Source organism: Mus caroli, unplaced genomic scaffold (genome assembly GCF_978045245.1).
Source record: "Mus caroli unplaced genomic scaffold, Mus_caroli_1 scaffold_1, whole genome shotgun sequence".
Lineage (NCBI taxonomy): Eukaryota > Metazoa > Chordata > Mammalia > Rodentia > Muridae > Mus > Mus caroli.
In genome coordinates this window covers 155,743,519-155,755,165 of record NW_028227256.1, presented here as the reverse complement: position 1 = coordinate 155,755,165, position 11,647 = coordinate 155,743,519, and positions in this window count along the sequence as shown.

The following is an 11,647-nucleotide window of genomic DNA, read 5'->3' as shown; positions in this document are numbered from 1 at the left end:
CATCACAAAGTCTGGGAAGGGGAGCATTGGGGCTCCATGGGAACTGGATAAACAGGTCATACTGTGGGCAGTCCAAAAGTGGAAGAGGTTAAGGAGGGAGAAGAGAGGCTCCTGGAATCACACTAAGTGTGAGTAACTGGAAATACTTTGGCAAGTATATTCTGATCTACAGAAATAAAATTGAAGCATGAATTTCAAATATTAAGCTTGAGTGCTTAGATAATTGAAGTTAATCTCTCTGAACTTCAATTTGCAACTGTAAAATATGAGGGTAGGATGACTGTATATATTATATGGAACAGTGTCTGGAACATATTTGGTGCTCTATAGACAATTATTAGATTAATATTGTTGTTTTAACTGTGAGTTGAATATGGCTTATCCTTTGCTTGAAGACACAAATTTTTGATTCAAATACTCTCTAAGAAGATATCATAAAATTATTCCAATCCTTCAGCTTAATTTATCTTTTTATAGTTATATAATGAATTGCAATTCTACACTAAAAATAAGCACCCTTTCAAATTATCTTTTAAAATAACTTATTGCAAGCAAACATAAATTCACCCCATGTATAATATTCTTTCAATTGACTTTGAGATATGAAAGCAGACTTGTTAGAGGAAGAAAATCTATAAAGGCTGTGCTCATTCATCCACCAGATATTTATGAAGAAGCCCCTCTGGAATCAATGCAAAGTGCAGTAATTGCCCTAAGAGCTATGGATAGAGTGACATGGGGTTATAAATAGAAATACGGAAAAGTTGGATAATTAAAAAATTAAGCATAAATTTATAAGAGGGAGAATTCCTTTTCAATAACATGCAGAGTCAAAGGTAGAGGGATAGAGGAGGAGGCAGGAGTCCCACCCAAGAGGAAGGAGGTTCTGAAAAGAAGGTATAGCCTGAGGGTTGAACCTTAAAGGGTGAGGTCTGGGTTTTATGAGTAATGGCCTCTTGTCAAAGAAGAAAGATTCAAAAGTCCTGGGTATCTGTGAGAAACAGCAGATGAGTCTGTGGTAAGGGGGCAAAATGCATCTAACGTGTCAGACTGAACATGAAAGAGCAGATGGTTAAGAGGACTCCAGTATACTTGAACACTGTAACCTTGTTTGTCACTATCAGGTATTCTTAGGTCTTAGTGGAGGATGGCGGGTGGCTCAAAGTTGGCATGCTGGAATTTTAGTGTACGGTGGTGAGAAGAGGGGTCAAGAGACTGTCTATAAAGCCTTTTCAGTAACAATGAAGTGAAAGACAAAAGGTAGTGGAGAGACAATCAATGAGATGGGCTAAGTGTTTTAAAAACAAAATAAAAACAAAATGAAAAAAACAACCAGGCATGACTTTACAGTTTTAAATCTAAAAGGCTCAAGAAAACTCTTTCAGTGGCAACCTTAATAAAGAACAGAGGAAATGGCCAGTTTATTGGAGGAAGGCATATGTTAGTTGGTGGATTTCTTTTTATTTATTTATTTATTTATTTATTTATTTATTTATTAGGTATTTATCTCATTTACATTTCCAATGCTATCCCAAAAGTCCCCCACACGCTCCCCCACCCACTCCCCACCCACCTACTCCCACTTCTTGGCCCTGGCGTTCCCCTGTACTGAGGAAGATAAAGTTTGCACGACCAATGGGCCTCTCTTTCCACTGATGGCCGACAAGGCCATCTTCTGATACATATGCAGCTAGAGACACAAGCTCTGGGGGGTACTGGTTAGTTCATATTGTTGTTCCACCTATAGGGTTGCAGATCCCTTTAGCTCCTTGATTACTTTCTCTAGCTCCTCCATTGGGGGCCCTGTGATCCATCCAATAGCTGACTGTGAGCATCCACTTCTGTGTTTGCTAGGCCCCAGCATAGTCTCACAAGAGACAGCTATATCTGGGTCCCTTCAGCAAAATCTTGCTAGTGTATGCAATGGTGTCAGCTGATTATGGGATGGATCCCCAGATATGGCAGTCTCTAGATGGTCCATCCTTTCGTCTCAGCTCCAAACTGTGTCTCTGTAAGTCCTTCCATGGGTGTCTTGTACCCAATTCTAAGAAGGGGCAAAGTGTCCACACTTTGGTCTTTGTTCTTCTTGAGTTTCATGTGTTTAGCAAATTGTATCTTTGGGTATTCTAAGTTTCTGGGCTAATATCCACTTATCAGTGAGTACATATTGTGTGAGTTCTTTTGTGATTGGGTTACCTCACTCAGGAAGATGCCCTCCATGTCCATCCATTTGCCTAGGAATTTCATAAATTCATTTTTTTAATAGCTGAGTAGTACTCCATTGTGTAAATGTACCATAATTTCTGTATCCATTCCTTTGTTGAGGGACATCTGGGTTCTTTCCACCTTCTGGCTATTATAAATAGGGCTGCTATGAACATAGTGGAGCATGTGTCTTTCTTACCAGTTGGGACATCTTCTGGATATATGCCCAGGAGAGGTATTGCGGGATCCTCTGGTAGTACTATGTCCAATTTTCTGAGGAACCGCCAGACTGATTTCCAGAGTGGTTGTACAAGCTTGCACTCCCACCAACAATGGAGGAGTGTTCCTCTTTCTCCACATCCTTGCCAGCATCTGCTGTCACCTGAATTTTTTATCTTAGCCATTCTGACTGGTGTGAGGTCAGAATCTCAGGGTTGTTTTGATTTGCATTTCCCTGATGATTAAGGATGTTGAACATTTTTTCAGGTGCTTCTCTGCCATTTGGTATTCCTCAGGTTAGAATTCTTTGTTTAGCTCTGAGCCCCATTTTTTAATGGGGTTATTTGACTTTCTAGAGTCCACCTTCTTGAGTTCTTTATATATATTAGATATTAGTCCCCTATCTGATTTAGGATAGGTAAAGATCCTTTCCCAATCTGTTGGTGGCCTTTTTGTCTTATTGGCGGTGTCTTTTGCCTTGCAGAAGCTTCAAAAGGGGGAAAACACTGAGTTGATAAGAGGCTTTGACACTGGAGATTGAAGAGAGAGCTCTACACAGAGTGATGGGAAGAAGCCCTGCAAGCCCTTGTGATGTCTAGGGAAGAACAGAAAAAGGAGAAGGAAAAGAATGAGATAAGCAGCCCCTGGAGGACATCATCCAATTTGCCATGGTTACAGGAGTCGGTAACAGGTGGAAAAGAGACACTAAGAGTTTAGGAAGACAAAAATGGCCCAAGGTCTCTAAAGTCATTATTGTTCTCCAGAGAGAAAAAAAATTGGAAGTAATGTGGAAAAACACATATTCTGATAAATATTAATAGTTAGGTATAGATATCACTATAGATTGATATAGTTACAGATACTTATGAAAACAGGTTTATCAGAAAATTGACTTATGTGATTATGGAAGCAGGGAGTCCCATAGTATGTCATCCATGACCCAGAGAAACAGGACCATTGAATTTGACTCAGTTCTAGGCCAAAGGCCCATGAACCACAGGAGTCAAATAGTGAAACTCTGTTTTCTAAGCCAAAGGCCTGAGAAGCCAAGGGACCACTAGTGCAAGTCCAAGAGTTCAAAGGCAGGAGTTCTAATGCTCACGAAGAAATGTGTCCTGGCTCTAGAACACAGGAAGGATTCTGCTTTTCCATATCTTTCTGTTCTATCCAGGTCCTTGAGCACTTAACAATTCCTATATACATTGGGTGACAGTGTGTCTTGTGTACATGATCCACATATTCAAACTGCTAATTTCTTCCAGAAACATTCCTAATAACAAGAAATGATGCCTTACAGCATCATCTGGTATCCTTCACCCAGTCCAGTTGTAACTTAAAATTGATACCACATTGTCATTGTTGGAGTCTCACTTAAACAGCCATACTGTTGAGGTATCATGAATGTGACTTCTTTGTCATTTGCGAGAAGCACTCTCTTACAGTAGACTTAGACATGCTAACATGGAAAGGGAAAATATCATGGGTTAGCATCAGTAGACAAAGAACTACAGGCAACTAGGGATTTCTGAGAGAGGGAGAATTAGCCTAGCCCAGAGATGAGCCCTCTAATTGGTTATCCACTATGAAATGATCATCCTTGAGATCATAGACATAAAAGCCATATGGACTCAGTAGGTTGTACTTATATATTTATGTACATATGTATATGTGTATGAGTGTGTGTGTGTGTGTGTGTGTGTGTGTAATAAAAAAAAAAGAATCCCATCAATTTGAAAGGGGGAGGCATGGGATGGATTGGGGTGAGGGAAGAAAAGGAGGAAGTGAAGTAGTATAACTATATTTAATTTAAAAATAACTTTAAAAGAGGTTAAGAATAGCATCATAGCCTCTAATGTCTTTGAGAAATGTATAGATAGTTCATAGAACAACATCTTAGAGAAAGTTGGGTGTTGGCCAAAGCTGTTTGCCTACTAGAGATGCCAACCTCACCTACCCCTTCACATCTTCTTAATTCTGAGTCATCTCTGATGTCCTGAGAAGTCGTTTCAAGACATGCCCACAGCAAAGTGTTTTCACATTACAGTTTCACTAAATTCCGTCCGATTATCCCTCTTATCCCATGGTAGACTCTATGTGATTGTTCTGGGCCTCAGGGCTGATACAGAAGACATTAAGGAAGTGGTCAGCTTCAGTCAGTGTAATCCATACTTCTCTCCTCCACCAGGAAATAAATGAAGAGCTTTAGTCTTAGTATCTAAAATCTGTTGTCATAGAACACAGGGTCTTTTTTTTATAGGCTCTTAGTCTCATAGATAAAATAATTTAGCACAGACTTAGAATAAAACTCAGAGACAATTGTATTAAAGTGTGAATAGAAAGAAAGAACAGAGCAAGGTAGTTGGAGACTGTAGAGCTGCCAAGATTGCAAGGATGGATAAAGGAAGACAAAGTCACACTGTTTGAGTTAGAGGTTTAGAAATCAGGCTGGCTAAACAACAGTTTAGTTGCTTGTGTGTGGTGGGAGGCTGAGTGTCCTCAGACAGAGAGAGAATGCCTGGAGAATTCTTAGGACTTGGGCCAGTATCTGAATGAAAAAAGGGTGTATGGGGGTGGGGTGGGGTCTGAAAGCAGGAGAAAGTGCTACTTTCTGCAGAGAGCATGCTGGCAGAGCAGCAAGCATCCCATGCGACTGTCAACGAGGGGCTGCTAGTGGATGTGCTTACGGCATACACACGTCATTAAGGCAATGGTTCTCAACTTACAGGTCAAGACCCCCAACTGAGGTCAAATGACCCTTTCACAGGGGTCACCTAAGACCATAGGGAAACCCAGATATTTACATTATGATTCATAACAATGGAAAAATTACAGTTACAAAGTAGCAATGGAATAAGTTTATGGTTGGGGGGTCATCACCACAGGAGGAACTGTGCTAAAGGTCACAGGGTTAGGAAGAACCAGTGCTTTAAGGGAATAGTTATTCTTCTCATTTCCTTAACAGAGAACATCTCAGATGTTTTACATTTTTTAAAGGTTTTTAAGTTGCAATTATCCTTTGACTTATGGTGCTGGTAGTGTATGTCTGTCTGTGTGTGTGTGCATGTGTATTGCGTGCATGCATGTGTATATCTGTGTATCTGTCTGTGTATTCAGGAATGTGTACACGTGTGTTTGGACATCTGGGTGTGATATGTGTATATGTATAAGTGTAGGCTTATGTGTATATGTGTGAGTGTATGTATATGTGTGCATTCATGCATGTGTACATGCATGTGTGTGGTCAATGTGTATGTATGTGTATCTGTAAGTATGTGAGTGTGTGTATGTGCCTGTATATATGCTTGTGTGCTTGTGTGTGGTGTGTGTCTCTATACGTGAGTGTGTGTGTAAATGTGTGTGTGTGTGGTATGTGTTTACTTGCAGGCCATGATGTGTGTTTGAAGGTCAGAGGACATAAAACTTGTGCAAGTTGCTTCTCTCCTTCAACCATGTACGTTCTAGGGATCCAACTCAAGCAGTCAAGAGTCAAAAGCTGGTAGTACCTTTGTTCACTGGGCAGTGTCCCTGCTCTGGTAACACATTTCTGGAAGTTTCTGGAACAAGAAATTTTCCTGAGTAACAACTTCAACTCACTCGATTGACTGGTGCCTATGAAGTAAGTTTTTTGTTTGTTTGTTTCTGGTTTTTCGAGACAGGGTTTCTCTGTGTAGCCCTGGCTGTCCTGAAACTCACTTTGTAGACCAGGCTGGCCTTGAACTCAGAAATCTGCCTGCCTCTGCTTCCCAAGTGTTGGGATTAAAGGCATGTGCCACCACTGCTTGGCTTTTGGAGTAAGTTTTAAGGAAACAGATAACAGCATATTTTTGTAATCTTACGCAATATTTTGTGTAGTTTGGAATGCTACATCTCCTCCTACGGTCAGAGTTATAACGGGCGCCCCATTCTTTGCACCAAAAATCATAAAAGAAAGCAGATTAAAAGAACCAAAGGGAAAAAATTTAATTTGTAAAACAGCAGTGATTTACCAGGAGGCAATGCCTCCCTCTGCAGTGTTTAACAAAGCTCTAACTACCTTCACCTTCCTCCCCTTTGTGCAGTGTTTGCAACCTAAAGAGGGAAAATGTGATCCTTCTTCTATCCTTTAACATGGGATTCCACTTAAGAGGAAATTGTGCTTCCTCCTTTTTCCTTAAAATTAGTGTGTTACCAAGGAAACAGGAGGTGGCGTCCACAGCTGATTCTGAGGGAGACGTCCATCTTCCATAGTATCCAACCCCACTATTGTCTGATAATCTACCTAGCAGGATCCTCAGGCTTTATACAGGTCCCAAACTATTTGACATCCTAAGAAAATAAATGGTCTTCCAAAATAAGAAATGGTTGGGGGGGGGCGCGGGGGACACTGAAAAACAAAAAATATATATGTTTAAAATTTACAGGAGTAGTTATATTGAATATCAAACATAATTCAGATCAACCGAGTTTGATTTAATGTGGGTGGTATGTTCACTGTATAGGCACATGATATAGAAATTTGCTTTATGTTGTTTGAGGCTACCCCAGGGATTTTGAACTGATGACATCATGCATATAGTTTATAGGTTTTCCTGCTGGTTTATCTAACAAAATAAGCACCAACCAAGTTAAGGCAAACTTCAAAGTTCACCTGGTATAAGTGTCTTTCTCAAGATGGATTATCCTATTAAATTTATCATTCTTTGATCTACATAGTGACTGATAGAGGCAGGTCTACCTTCATATTTTTAACCTTGGAGAACATGAGATACTCATCTTCTACCTTAGCATTTCTGTGATCTCAGATCAACCCTCACAAATAAGTATTTGACCTTTATTGAAAGTTTAAGTATCTATCAATAGACAGATGCATAAAAGCAGTATTTCTGCATTTTATTATTAAATGTTTTCATAATGCTTTCAAAAACATGATGAGACTTTCCAGACAATTAAATGTTTTCACGTGGCAACTTGCAACCTACATCCCATCTTTATGCTTGGTTTTGTTGTCTTTGGAATCTACATTAAGAAAGAACAGCAATGTGTCTCCTGCTGGGATACGGTGCCCAGATGAAGCTGGGGACCAGGAATGAAGCAATCAGACGAAGATAAGCAATGCCTTTTTCTTGAAAAAAAATTTTTTCAGTGGGGTCTTATTATTCATTTCAGATTTTAAAATTATTAAAAATAGAACTACATGCATAGCATCCATCTAATTTATGAAAATGACAGTCCAGAATCCTATTTCAGACCCAATTTTCAATACATGGAAGTTGTCTGTGAGCATTTGACTCATATTAGGATATTCTTGTTAAAATTACCACAGTCTGTGGAGAAAATTAACCTTCTGAAATATGCCATAGGGACTACCACTATAGGCCTTCTAACCTAGCATCTACTTTTCTACAATATGTAGCCAAGTTTTCCAAATAATGTAATTTAAATAAAAAAAGCATCATATATGTTAAGCATATATGTATATATGTGTAAATATATATATATGTATATATATTTAAACTATATACAATTTCATGTATTAGGGGTACAGTCATTTTATATTACCTGTCAGACATTGAATCAATTTCTTTACATCTGCACATTTCTTGCTGGTTATTTGGAATCACTAACCTCACTGGTGTTTTATTAACATGTCTCTAAGAGAAGCCAAGGCAACTGCCTTCCTTGGCAATCAAGTACCTTCATGCTATTTTCAAATTTTATTCATGAAATTGCACTTCTGAGGACACTATGAAGGTGGGTAGGTATTACAAAAAGAAAAGGTGGAAAGGGGAAAAGATACAGTCAGACAAACAACCACATCCAGCCCTCAATGTATGAGCAAGTGCAGTTTTTGAATAATGAAAATTTTTAAAGTGTCATTCAACCTTATGTATTGTTCTAGTGATAAAGATATATTAGAGTCTGTCCCTTCCTTACTGCCACACCAGAGAACCCAAGATACAGTACAGACTTCCCCAACCACCTCTGACTTGACGAGGGACAGCAATCATAACCAATGAGTCAGGGTGCAGTCTGTAATTGCCCCATCTACATGTTAATGTTCTGCTCTATGTAAAGTGCTTACTGTTTTTGTTTTTTTTTTTTTTTAAACTTTTTAAACTACTTAGAGGCACTTACACATTTGGCGGAAATTCCATTTTCAGAGACCAGGCTATTATGTTAGTTGGGTGAATATGCATTTTAAGAATAAATGTTAATGAGACCAGGTGAAATTTGACCATTTAAACAACTGATCCACCTTGTGAATGCTGGGACTCTGTGTACAAAAGGAGGTTCCTAACTGGGTCATCGATTTGCATAATTGAAGTAATCCCCATGTTGCTCTGCTTCACTGACTTGAAAGCTCTCCAGACTGTGGACAAGTGTGCCCATGTCAATCAGCATGATGCACTGGGCTCTTCCTCAAGCCTGCTGTGCTCTCCGCTCAAGTCGCCTATCAACTTTCGTGTGGAAAATTGTGCTGGCTATTCTAGATCACCACGTATTTTCCTGTGGTGTTTAGTTTAGGACAAGATACTGTTAGAAAGACATTAATTTTAAAGTCATTCATTGACCTTGGTCATTCAGCTCAAAGAAAGACAAGAGAGGATAATCAGGAGCCAGTCAGTGAGGTTTCTGACCTGACTCTTGTGGGTAACCAGATGTATGTTCAATGATAACTAAGCATGCCATGTCTTTTATCCCTAGGATATTCTAGGCTAAAATGCCAAAGGTACCCAGGTTAGACCCAAGGGAAAAGGTCTTGTTCAATGTCTCCAAAACTACTTCCCCACTAAAATCTCAAAACATTATCATTCTAGTCCAAAGGACACAAATAATTACATTCACATTTATTGTCCTTTGTGTCTTAGACCTTTCCATTCAAGTAGCAAATATTAAAACCAGAAACTGCAAATAAAAACTTATGCAACATAACTTTCCCTAACACTGTTTGATCCACAGATTCTGGGCTCGAGACCTGAGTTCGAGAGAGGCTACTGTACATTTTACTTGAAGGAACCAGGCATTGTATAGTGACACTAAATAATGAGAGACCTCAAGGAATTCTAAAAAAGAGGAGAAAGCTCTGCAGAGAAAGATGGATTTGGCCCAGGGATCCCAATTTGCTGCAATTTCAAATATTGTTTTAGCCCTCAGGACAAAGAAAGTGATACATTGCAACTGTCAAAAAAAAAAAAAAGACTACTCCATTTTTCCCTCTATTTCTTCTTTCCCAGCAGGGGTGGGGGCCACATATTATTAGACTGAGCTGAACAGGAAAATAATGCAAGGCAGGAAATAAGTAAGCTCAGATAATTAGGTGATTACAACAGGGCAGATGTGAGCACAGAAAGGGAGGAGTGGTCACCATGGAGATACTAACATCCAATTTTCAGCAAATTGTTATAATATCATATATAAGACACGTGAAGAGAAAGAGAAAGCCAGTGCACACAAGAACTATGCGAACTAATGAGACATAGGAAGCTATGTCCAAGCAACCACTGTCGCCGTTATACCCTGACATTGTCACCAAGGGGACCAAGAGCACAGAGGAAGCATAGCAACAAATTCATATCAGGCAGATATGAACCAATTACCTTGTTACTTAATGTTGAGGGTTCAACTGATCTCTACAAGGTGTGAATATAAAGCCTGCCCTATATGTTGTAAGGACTTTATGAAATAATACCTGGTTTGGTGGGCAGTTTTCACTGTCAATTTGACTGGATAGAATCATGCAGTAAATACACCTCTGGAAAAGAGATCCACCCTGAATGGGGGGGGGCACCATTCCATTGGCTGGGGTAAAAGACTGAATATTTTTTAAAAAGAAGATGGATGGGAGGGTGAGTCAGGAAAAGTGCCTGCTGTGCAAGCATGAAGACCTGAGTGTAAAGGCCTGGGGTCCACTTTAAAAGCAGAGCAGGACAGCACATACCTGTCATCTCTAACTACTGAATAGTTAGTGACGGTGGGAGGTGAAGGCTTGGTGGCCAGCTAGGCTTGACAAATTGGTGAGCTCCAGATTCAGTAAGAGATCCTGTTTCAAGAGATAAAACAGAGAAGACTCCAAATATCTACCTATGACCCCCACATGCACACGTATACATATGTGTTCATTCCTTCACATATGCTTTTACATTCTTAACTAAACATGAGGAGAGAGGAATCAGAACATCAACAGTTATTTCTCTCTTCTTCCTGATGTTAGACATCATGTGAGCACTTGCTTTATGCTCTTGCTGCCATGGCTTCCCTCCCATGATAGACTGTATCCCTTCAAACTGTAAGCCAAAGTAAACCCTGCCTCTCTTAAGCTGCTCTTGTCTGGTCATTGGTCATAACAATAAAAGGAAATGATAACACCATCGGAAATTGAGCTTTGGTAAGAGCTCACTTAGAGTGCTACTCTTCACTCATGGTTTTAAGTACTCATGTTTAAGATCATCGTCAAACAATTCTGAGAATATCAAATGGAACATTTGTAAAAATAAAAAATATATTTTCAATTTAGAGTAGTTATGACCAACATGATAAAAATCTCCCATCATCCCACTTTACCTGTCTAGGACACGATTCATCCCTTTGCCCACCACATCCAGACTGTATAGGTTCTGCATTCTTCAGGCACGTTTATTCAATTATAGTCATCAGATTGATTATTATGGTTATTAGAATGCTTGTCCTCAACTAACTCCTAGTTTACTTAACAGTGATCAAACACAAGAGTAGAGATGCAAAGGTTGTATCAGGGTATAAGCCATGGATGGACAGAGAGACACTGTCTGAACAATGTGGCTATGCTGCAAGACAAATAGGAAAGCACAGCACTGTCATGAATTTCGAGTGCAGTTTCAAGCATCCCCTAAGGGGCCGAGAGGGAAGGCATCCTCAATGGATAAAAGAAACTACTATACTCATGGTTTTTATTGTCTCATCATCAAGTCAAACTATAGGAAGCATCATTGATTTAGGCAAATACACCCGAACTTAGAGTCATGAACACATAACAGACTACAAATATCAGTAATGTTGCTTTACAGTAATCGTCTTAACAGTTGCGCTTCAAATTGCTTTGAGCATATACCCAATAATTTAATATTTTATTATTAACACAAGTAATACTTTAGTTTTGTGAAGCAGGCTCTCGGTAGCTTGGACATTCTCAAATTTAGGATCCTCAGGCCTCAATCTTCCTAGTGCTGTGATTACAGGTGTGTGCTACACACACAGCTGTAGTTTC